This window comes from Athene noctua, chromosome 27, assembly GCF_965140245.1.
Source record: "Athene noctua chromosome 27, bAthNoc1.hap1.1, whole genome shotgun sequence".
Classification (NCBI taxonomy): domain Eukaryota; kingdom Metazoa; phylum Chordata; class Aves; order Strigiformes; family Strigidae; genus Athene; species Athene noctua.
The window spans coordinates 3,171,607-3,182,682 of NC_134063.1; positions in this window are offsets into that span (position 1 = coordinate 3,171,607).

Below are 11,076 nucleotides of genomic sequence, written 5' to 3' on the forward strand. Positions count from 1 at the left end.
GCTGGGGAGGGAAGAAGGGATGGAGATGTGGCAGGAGGAGGCATGGGGATGGGCCAGGCTGCAAAGCAGCCACACACAGAGGGATGAAGGGGGGGACAGGGACAGAGACAGGAGCAGGGACAAGGACAGGGACAGTGCCACTGGTTTTGTCATGGCCACGGGGTGTTTGTTTTCCAGGCTCTTGGCCTGCAATGGGCCGGTCACTGCAGCCCCTGGGTAGAGGGCAGCTGGAAACCCCAAGCAATGAAGGTTTTTGCACAAGCCTGGTCCCAGCTGAGTGTCTGGGACCCATCAAGTCAAGTCTTCACCAGTTGAGCTTATTTGGGCTCTTCTTTGGTCTCAGCCACACATTCCCCACAACAGCAGGTCCGTCCAGCTTGGTTACAGCCCCCCACCTGCCTCCCTGTGTGCCTTTCTTTGTCCTGGATCAGTCCAGACTCCTCCTTGCCTGGTTCTCCTCTCAATCTTGGCACCTCTCGGCAGCAAACAAAGCGCCTCTCACAACCAAGGCCAAGTTTGCTTCCTTCCTCTTCCTGAGCATCTTGCAGCTCTGGACATGTCCTTCAGGCTCTGCAGCATTCAGACCCAGCTTTGCTGCCTGCCCTGGCATCTACAAAGGAATTTCACTGCTCCCAGCCCCTTCCTGAAGTCAGGCCTGGGTTTCATTTCCCTGCAAGGAGGTTTAATCTCCTCTTTCCTCCCCTGGAGATCTGGAGAAGACTCAACACCTGAGTTCAAACTCCTAAATGTGTTCACCTCCATGTCTGCTTCAAAGGGGCAGCTCTGGACACATACACTCCCTCGTGAGCCCATCCCTGACAAAATTCACTTTGAAGGACCTTGTCATGGAGTCTCGGACATGCCCAGGGAAGCTGGAAGCAACATTCACCACGTGTGTCCATGGGTCACCACTCTGCAAAGCCAACCTGGATTTTTGAGGCAGGGACTTTTCACCTCCAAACCCTCCCAGGCTGCAAATGAAGTGATATTCTGACTCTTTATTTTTCTATCAATGAAGTTTATTGTACTTTTCTTGAAAACCCTTCAGCAATTAAAAAAAAAAAAAAAAAAGAAGAAGAAGAAGAAGAGGAAGAAGAAGACAAAGGGAGTTGATGTTTGACTGCTGGGCTATCACTTAAGTCCTTGTTCCTGTTTACTCAGGACTTATTAGAGCTCATTCAATGCCTATAGCATGGCTGGATCAATACCTGCTGGGAGCAAGAGAGATTCCGCTTGGCCACTGTAGCCCATGTTGCAGAATTGATCTGCTTGGCTGCTGCAATCTGAAAATCCATCTTTTTGCGCTCTCTGCCTCTCTCTCTGCAGCGGGTTGCTAAGCAACGGGGGCTCCTTTGGGCGGCCATTGGTCAGCGCCGCGGCCGGGCGCCGTGGTCCTCCCTGGTCACTTGGCCACTTTGGGCTGCAATTCCTCCTCCAAGGATGGCTCCGGGCCGCGGGGAGGTGGGGAAAGGGCAGGGAGGAGGGGAAGGGGCTGGGGGGTGGCGAGAGGAGGGACGGGGAGAAAAGGGAAATCGATATCACCTCACATTTAACCTTTCTTTAAAAAAAAATCTTTGAGAAAACTATATTGACCCATTCCTTATCACTTTGCGCCACTGCAGCCTGCTCAAACGGGGGCTTCACTGCCTGCACATGCACTTCATAAACACTTCTCCCTCGCCTCTTTTTAGGGTAGATCACGCTGCCTCCTCTCCTTCTCCCTCTCTCACCTTGGCTGGACACAAAGTTATGCCAGTTTAGCTAAAGGTGTGTTTTTAAACTGATTTCATTAAACTGGGGCAAAACCTTTGTGCGGATGTACTGAAATCAATGTAAACCCCATTTGCATCGATTTCGCTTCGCTTTGGTAAAGGAATCGAATTATACAAACCAATACCAACCTGCTTTAAAATGATTTAAGAGTGTCTACACAAGACCAATTTTGGCTTGCAATTTTGTGTGTAGACAAGGTCCATCCCTCCTCTCACAAGAACCATTCATTAGGGAAATCTCGCTGCCCCAAAAGCCTCCGAGCTCTTGCTCCTCTGGCCTACCCAACAGCATCATCTTTGCAGCCTCCAACAGCTCATCCTAAAAGTGGTGCCCGGGCTTTGCTTCTCTTCCATCAGATGAAGATCAGGGGTGGGTGGCTGTTTCCCAGGTGCTCTAGAGTATTTACTGTAGGGATATTGATCCTGCTCTCAATCCATCGCGCTGTAGATCCATGCATTTCGTGTGTGTGTGTTCTAAGGATGCCTTTTACTACGGTCCCTAGATGATGTCGTATCTAGATCCCAAAGTTGTACAAGAGCTTTACAACCCTTCACGCGGCCCAAGGACAGAGAGGTTAATACGAGACCACAAGTGCTCACAAGTGGATGCTTTCCCTTGTGAGATACCTGTGTGAAGTAGCCTCGTTTCCACAAGTGCAGATCGGCTCCCTCAAAAGCCAAGAAAAGCCGCGTTTCTCCAGGGTCATCCGAGTCAGCCACTTTTATTTGTTACCACAAGAAGTAATTCACATGCAAAGATGCTTCCCAGAAAGAAAACATGAGACCGGTGTTTGCTCAGCGAAGATGGGCCTCTGACCCCAACCCTCAGCCCTCGGTGCAGCCTGTTTGACTCCAGTCAAGCTCAGGGTCCCCCACACTGGTATGTCCATCTTATCTCTGGCTTAGGTGTTGTTTGAGCCACCTCTTCGCTTAATTTTTAGGTTCAACACACAACTCTGGGGGTCTCTGTCATAACAGGTCAAGGTCAGTCTGCAGTGGAGAAGCTCACTAACCCAGTCCTGATGGAAAAGTGAGTCAACGAGTACCTGCATTGCATCTGGGTAGATCACAGCTCACCAGTGGAGACAAGGAACCGGGCTAGGTGGGTCGTTGATCCGACCCTCCAGATACTGTGTGCGGGTTGATGGACCCTCATATGACCTTGCATCCTTCAGCCAAAGGAGGAGGAATCAGAAGATGTGTATATTATTATCCTGTTTTAAAGACATATTGTTATCTTTAAAGATATTTTATTATCTTAATGTAGTGAAAAATCCCAGTAGTTTCTTCTCAGCTAGAAGAGCTGCACATAAGTCAGCCCAAGGCAGGTGCAGTCATGAGCCCTCGTTCAGACTTTACACGCCGGCATCCAGGTAGGGCTGAATTTCACCTGTGGGCCCCATTCTGTCACAAGGTGACAAAAGGACCCAAGTTCTTTGCCATGAAGAGTCATCCCGACTTTGCTGCTACAATTTTCTCCTCCTCTGCAATTACCTTCTTGAATTTTCTTGTCCTAAACTAATTTTTCGCCTGGAGGAAGGCAGGACAAAAACCTTGGAGGAGAGGGACGACAGCCTGAGAGCCATGTCGGTGCAGGGCTCTGTTCCTGGGAGCATCTGAAGTCCTTCCCCATTGAGCAGAGAGCAGGGATACTCCAAAACTTTTGAAAATCAGAAAAATGTCACTTCATCAAAATGAATCCTTTTCCTAAAAAGATCCAGCTGCTTCATTAAAACTCCCTTTTCAAACATTTCATTGGCCACATGAAAAGAGTGGGAGTTACCAGATTGTCCCATTTCAGCATTTTCCAAAAGAATAATTTTCCTCTTACAGCCCTGTGTGATTTTATTTTTGTTTTAAAATCATGATTAATTTACACTAAAGGGAAATTTGAAAAGCTTAAATTTAGATACAACTTTAAAGCTTGTCAAAACCACCTGCTTTGATTGACAATTTCTGTAATGGTTTTTATATTTATTTTTTTTAAATTTCTTGGGTTTTTTTCCTAATTGAAGAAATTAAAATTCACATAAATTCTCACAGAATGAGGAACCTACCTCCTGTCAGGTCCCAAAATTCTTCTCCAAATTCCCAGGGGGGGTTAAACGGGTACTTGCAGGCTCTGATGAATAGCACCACTTCCTCAAATCAGGGCAGTGCTTTCCCTCTTCCCACTGGGATTTTTCAGATATTTTGTTTTATACACATGTTAATAGCTGCTGAATTATCACTTTACTAAGCAGCGCATCAGCCCCTCACGAATCACCCGCCCCAGGTTCTGCGAGGACTCCCCATGCCAAGAGGACGGCTCAGGAAGACCATTAACTGATTTTTGCTTTCACTTAGAGCTTGCAGCATTGACGTGCCTGCTCAATATTTGACAAGCTCTCCACTGGCCCCAAGAGCTGAGCAGCGTCTCAGGAAAATATTCCTGGTCTTCACCACCACAGAATCCTTTGGGTTTGATCCTGAGTCACAGCATCCTGGCAGAGCTGAGGGGAGCTGAGGGGAGCTCCCCTGCTCTCCCATCCGCCTCTCCCTGGCTCTCTGGGTCCGGCAGCCTCCCAACAGCTCTGCCTTTGATGCCAGAGCGACGGGACCGGTTGTGATCCCCAGATCGAGCCCTCTGTGGTGTCCCCATGGGGGCAGGACTGCGGCCATCCCTGCGCCAGACTCCCCCAGACTTCCAGGCACTACACTGGCATCAAGGGCATTACACAACCCGCTGAAGTTAAGCATGTGCTGGAATAGGGATCCTTGCCAGCGTCTGCTGGCTGCTCAGGGAGCCCTAGGGAAGGTTCCACGAGAAGGGGCCCGGCTGCCGCCTCCAGCCCGACCAGGTTTCACAGGGAGGGTGGTGAGGGTCTCCCTGTGCTCGGGCACCTGCTGCTGGGTTTGAGCTTGGGGCACGGATTTGGCAGGAAGAGAGGGAGGTGGCACCTTGGGAAGGACTTATCCCAGTCCCCTCCAGCCAGCCTGTTCAGGGGGTGCATCATTTATTTAGCAAGCTGCTTGGCTTTGAGGTGGAGATTAAATGCAGACATAAGGTTCAGCAGCCCGTGCACCCCAGCGCTGGGCCCTTGCAGGCGCCTGGTTGAGTCTTGCTGGAGCACAACGGGCCAAGTCCCAAAATCGTTTTGGCAATTATCCCATCTCTCCCCGCAGCCTCCTTCGGACTGCCCCGAGGTTGCACAGGGACACCCTCCCAGGGAATTCTGGCCACGCACTTTGATTTGCCTGAAGGCAGCACGCCGGGCCTTGGCTGAACCGGGGCCAGGAGCCGGCCAGCAGCCAGCGGGGAGGGTTCCCCTTCTCTGCAGGGATCGTGTGGCTGGGGGATGAACCCTGAGAGGCCGTTAAAAAGCTCAAGTCTGGAATTGCTGAGGATTAACTGGCTTTTTTATTCTCTGCTTGTTTTTCATTGAACATCTTCTGCAAACAAGGAGAGGAAGGAAGAGGAAGGGAGGCGAGCAGGAGGGAGGGGAGGTGGGGAGGGGGAGAGAGCCCATTGACAAAGTGAGGTGATTAATTTTTCAGAAAAGAAAATGCATTCTACATTTTGAGGAGAAATATTGATATGTGCTTTAATGCTCCTTTATTCTTTCACTCTCTGCTTTCTCACTGTATTTTTATTCTGCATGTCCTCTGTCTTCATAAGCCCCTGTCCCCTTGCAAGCCCCCAAACACCTGGAAGCCTCTTTTCAAGTTTGCTTTGAAGCTGCAGTTATCCGGGGGAAGAAATAGAAGCTCCTCCTTCCCAAATAAATTTGTCGTATAATTAACATGAGACAAGTGTTGAGAGAGGAGCCCACACAAGCGATCTCCCTCACCACAGAGACCTCAGAGCCAGCCAGGGCAGGTGACAGATGCAAGAAGGGGATGGTAACATTGGGCTTTGCTCCCCCGGTCACAGCCAAGCCACCCATGTAGGGACCAGGGGGACAGCAGGCTCCAGCCAGCACCCGCTTGGGCAGCATCTCCTCAGCAGCTGCATCTCCCCACGGATCCGCACTGCCAGCTCTGCTGGGGCGGGGGCTCTGCGGGGGCTGCAGGTCTCTCCGCTGCTTGGAGAGGGCACCAACCTCCCTCGCTTTCCCTGCTCAGGTCCCCATGGACATCATAGCTGTTGCTCTGGGTCTGTGATGCTTTTTGAGCCTCTTTTTGCTCTTCACTCTCTTCAGCATCTTTTTTTTTGCAGCCATCTCCATCTGCTCCTCTCCTCTTTCCTGTTGCATCATTTAACTCACAATGCCTGGAGGCTTTTCACCCACCACCACCACCACCAGCCCCGCTGGCCCAAAGCCTCCCTGAAATACCACATCAAGGCCTCCAGTGCCCAGGGGAGAAGGAAGGGCTATGAAATAACCTCCACGGCTGTGACACTGGGTCTGTTTGTGCACTGGTTGGATAAATCAGCCAGAAGACTCGGTGTCCAGAGCACATGTGTGTTCATTTAGCCCTTTATATGCTACACCAATGAAGGGCAGGAAACGAAAACTTCATCCATTAACATAATGACAGGTATTTCCCTGTTCTTAGGCCAGCAAAACACTTAAGTACATGATTAATTTGAAGTCTAAGAGACTTAAGCACATGCTTAAGTGTTCTGCAGCTCCAGACCTAACAACAGAGGTTTCTACAGAGCAATCCATGCTCACGACATGTTACAGTGGTGCTTAGATGTATGGATTAAGGGTGCCATAAACAGTTGAGATATTCTGTTTAAACAATCATTTGTTGACAAGACTATTCTAAGCCCATCGAATCCCTAAGTGATAGATGTATGTTGTCTTTCTGAGTCTCATGCTGTATCAGCCATTGATTTTTTTCAGCCTGGATGCTAAGGTAACCTTTACCTGAGAGCTTAAGCAGAAAGCGACGGGTGTATGCTCACCATACCAGCCACTGTTTGCAATTGCTGGAGCCAGGACAAAGTGAAGGCTCAGCTTTGCATCCACCCGCATAGCACAAGGCTGCCCTGGCCAGCTCCAAGGGCTGGGGATAAGGAGCGTGACTGGCTGGTATCACTCCGTGCTGCAGCACACAGACTGCGGGGGGACATAAGCCGAGGGATGCTTCCCCCTTCCCCAGAGCCACGAGCCTTTGCCAGGCTCTTGCTCCAAATCAAATCATGTCTTGGGGCAGTTTCTCATCCCCGGTCCTCCACAGGCCACCCCTGGGAGCAGCAGCGTTGTCCTGCCTTCCATCTCCCCACTCAGCACCCCCGTCAGGAGACGTTTGTCTCCAGAGAGCCATGGGTGACCCGACGGCTCCGTCCCTGTGTGGGCGCCGTGTCGGGACACCCTTCTCTAAGATCTGTTTTAATCACATTTATACAGTGTAACCAGGGGAGGGAATCTATTGACAGTCTGTCTTCACATTTCTGTCAATTCTTCCGGAGACATCATTAAATCCAAGAGTGGATCTTAATTTAACGTGTTATCTAACGGGTTATTTAATTAGTTTTCAATCCCCCCCCAAAAAAAAAAGTGGAGGGTGGGGAAATGGGCTAAGTATTAAGGGGAGAAAAAAAAACGAAACAACACAACAAAACAACAGAGAGCAAGATGATGAACACATCCAGGTTTCCCGGATCTGCAGAGAAATCGCCTCCTCGGCCCCTTCGCCCCTTCTCTCTCACAAGAAAGAGCCCTGTTGCGTTTCCCCTTCTCCCCACTGTGTTCAATAATAAATGAAAATGGTAAAAAGCAATTCATACACAGGCTAAGCGTCTGGATTTATTATCAAGACAATTACACCGAGGAGAATTCCCGGAAAATTACTCTTCGAAGTCTTTCTCTGCCACCCCCTCCTAGTTTGGATAAATACAGCAGCAATTACTGCTGCGGGAGGGAGGGAGGAGGGCACGGGAAAAGGGGTGTCACCGCCTCGTGTCCCAGCCAGGCTGGCTCTTGGGGTGGCATCTGCCATGGGGGTGGCACTCGCCGTGGGGGTGGCTTTGTGCCCAGGACAGTGGTAGCTTCTGGGGGGGGCGTTGGGGGCAGCGGATACACATGTTCCCCTTGGACAGGTCTGTCGGCACCCTGTGCATGCGTCTGTCTGTCTGTCTGTGTCTGTGCAACAGCCCTGGGTGGATGTGAGCCCCTGGGGATGGTTTTAGCGACAAGCCCACCGTGACCCAAGCAGGCCAGCCCGGGCGGGGGCAGGCCCCGGGCACCCTGCGGGGACCCGCGGCCTGTCCCCGCTGAGCCCGGGGGGTTGCTCGGGCTGGCTGGGGGGCGGCAGGTCCCTGCGTCGCCCCCGCTTCGTCCCCTTTTCCTTCCTCGGCTCCTGTTATACCTCATCCCCACCCCTGCCTTGTCCCCTTCCCTGTCTCCTCCCATCCCTGCCGGTCCCCTGTCCCTGCCGGTCCCCTGTCCCTGCCGGTCCCTTCCCGCAGGACGCGCTGCCTCGGGGCGCGCCGGGTCCCCGCAGCCCCCGGGGAGCGGAGGTACCTGTTGCGGGGGCTCAGCCACAGGGACCGGGGGGGCTCCTGCCCGGCAGTCCCCACCTCCCCCTCCTCGGCCGAACCTTCCCGCAGCCCTCGGGCCTGGGGAGAAAAGTCTCCAAAACCGGGATCTTTTCGAAAAAGCAGAGATGCTTTCCGAGCGGGGAGAAGGAGCCCTGCGGTGACAGGAAAATACCTGCGGGAAATACAGAAAAACAGATTTTATATATATATATATATATGAAAAAAATATACATCACATATATAAAAGAAATATGGGATCTTTCTATATATATATTCTTCTACCTATGATTTATAAAATGACTCGGTTGAATTCTCGAGCTTTCGGTGCACGGAGAGATGCAGGAACGCGCAGCAGCGCGGCGGAAAGCGCCCGGTTCCTCTCGTTTCCTCGATGTTTCACAACGCATCGGCCCCGGCCCCGGCCCCCGATCCCCGGCCCCTGCGCTCACACACCCCCGGGCCCCCCCTAAGCCCTCGGGGAGCCTTTGGGGTGCTCAGAGACTCGGGTTTGAGGGTCCCCGAAATGCACAAGGAGCGGAAAGTGAGAGAGGGCAGAGGCTCGGGGGGCGAGAGGCATTTCGGAGGTCTGGGGGACCCGCTCCCCGCCCCGCAGAGCCCCGACAAACTCGTTGCATGTCTCACGTTGTAGTTCATAAATCCACCCGCACCCCCAGCCCAGCCTGGGGACGGCCGGGCCCGACCGGGGAATGGCGGAGAGGGGACGGGAAGGAGAAGAAAAAATAAGGAAAAAATTTTTTTTTAATCCCACCTCGGAGCTGGACGAAATCTCAGCGATTTCACCGCTTTTCCCGTGAAATCCCCGGCGTCGCCGAGCCCTCCCCGCGCCGCTGCCAGAGAGTAAAGTTCAGGGCTGCTCTGCCGGGAACTTTTGAAAACAAATTGCGGTTAAAAGAGGCTCCCGGAGGCCCCCGTTGGTTTTCCCGGAGCTGGGGGCAGCGGGGGGGGCCCGGCCCGGCCCCCGGCCGCAGGTGGGTGCGGAGCCCCGGGGGCGCACGGCCCCGGCCCGGGCTGCGCCGGAGCTCGGTGGGGCCGCTTCGTTCGGGGGAAACCTGCGGGTGTTACATCGAAAAGAGCAACCACCCGTCCTCAAACTGCCCCCCCGGGGCGAAATTGGATGGAAAACCACCCCCGGCACCGCTCCCCACCGCCGCCGTGGCCCCGCCGCTCCCGGCCGCCGAGTTTCGGAGCGGCCCAAAGTTTCGGGGTAAACGAGAAAAGTCTCCGGAAGGGCTGTGGAGGGGCCGGTTCTCCACCCACCCCCGCCCCGCCGCCCTACCGCTCGGTTTCCCCCCGTTGCTGCCGCTTTTCCCCGCTCCCAGCTCGGCCCCGGCCCGACCCACCGAGCCCGGGGAAGGCGGGCGGCAGAGGCGGGCGGAGCGGGGGGGCAGCTCCCGACGGGCCCCCCAGCCTGTCCCTCTCCCTAAACGCCTCCGGGGCCGATTCTGCAGAGAGAGAGAAATTTTTCACCGGGGGTATGAATTTAAAAAATATATATAGACAGATTATATCCCGCAAAAAGGAAAGGAAAAGAAGACGGGAGCGGCGGGGAAAGGTCCTGATCTTGCAGCTAAAATTGTCTTAAAATTATAAAAAAAAGCCACCGAGGGCGCAGAGCAGGGGGAGGGGGTAGGGGAGGGCCGGGATTTTTAGCAGAGAAAAAGGTCGGTGAGAAAAGGGCCGGAGTTTTTTCCCGGCTGGATTCCTGCCCGAAGCGCCACAAACCCCGGCGCAACGCGCTGGGCGCCGCAGGGAAACCGGGGAGGGGAAAATCGCACCCGAAAATGCAGGAGGGGTCGGGGAGGGGGAGGTGTTGCGGCGGGAGGTGCGGGGCTGCCCCCACCCGCGGCCGCCCCGGGATGCGCGGAGCCAGCGCGGAGCCGCGCGGAGCCCCGGGGCGGGGGCGCGCAGCGGAACCGGCGGGGCTGGGGGCCTCGGTCTTGGCGCTGCGCCCCCCGGGGCGGGTTTTCCCATATCCCGCTTTAATAACCCCAAATCCGGGCGGAACTTTTCCAGCGTCGCTGTTTTTTTCCTGCCTTGTTTTGTTTTGGAAGCGAAAGCGTTTGAATCCCCTTCAAGAACCGGTATCAAAGTCTCTTTTTTTAAAAGCTATTGATTGCAAAAGTCTTATTTAAACCAACACATTTTAGTTTCTCACATTTTAAAACATCATCTGGGGCCCATTGTATGGAAAATCGATTAGCAGAAATTGCCACGCTCTTTGCCTCCCGCTTGATTGTTGTAAAATCGAGACATCCATAGGCAAAGGCTGGGCTGGGGAAGATTTGGAACCGAAATGAAAGGGTTTGCGAGGAATCTATAGGCACTAAATAATTCACCTGCCAGGCGATGGTGCTGTGATTTTGAAGCCTTAAAGAACTTTAAGGAACTTGGGCTCCTACAGGGGCAGAGCTATGGCGGGGTGCGCAGGAGCCACGTTGCCGGCTCCTTCTTCTTCCCTGCCCGGTAAAACAAAATGGTTTATCCCCTGCCTCGTACCTGGTCGCCGGCTGCAATAAATACCGCCCGCAGGTGCGCGCCCGCTCCTCTGGGTTTATTGCTGGCAGTGTCGTTTGGGCTTTCGAGCTGTTCCTAAGTGAGGGGGGGGGGGGAAAATAGGTTTGAGCGCAAAGCAGCCGCGGCGCAGCGCGTCGGCACGGCCCCGGCAGGCAGGGGTACAGGCAGGGGTACAGGCAGGGGTACAGGCAGGGGTACAGGCAGGGGTGAGTCCTGCCTCCCACCTTCCCCCGGGCCCCGGGACGGCCCGGTCGGCCCCGCCGCCTCCTCCTGCCCGGGCCGGCCGGGAGCGGGGCC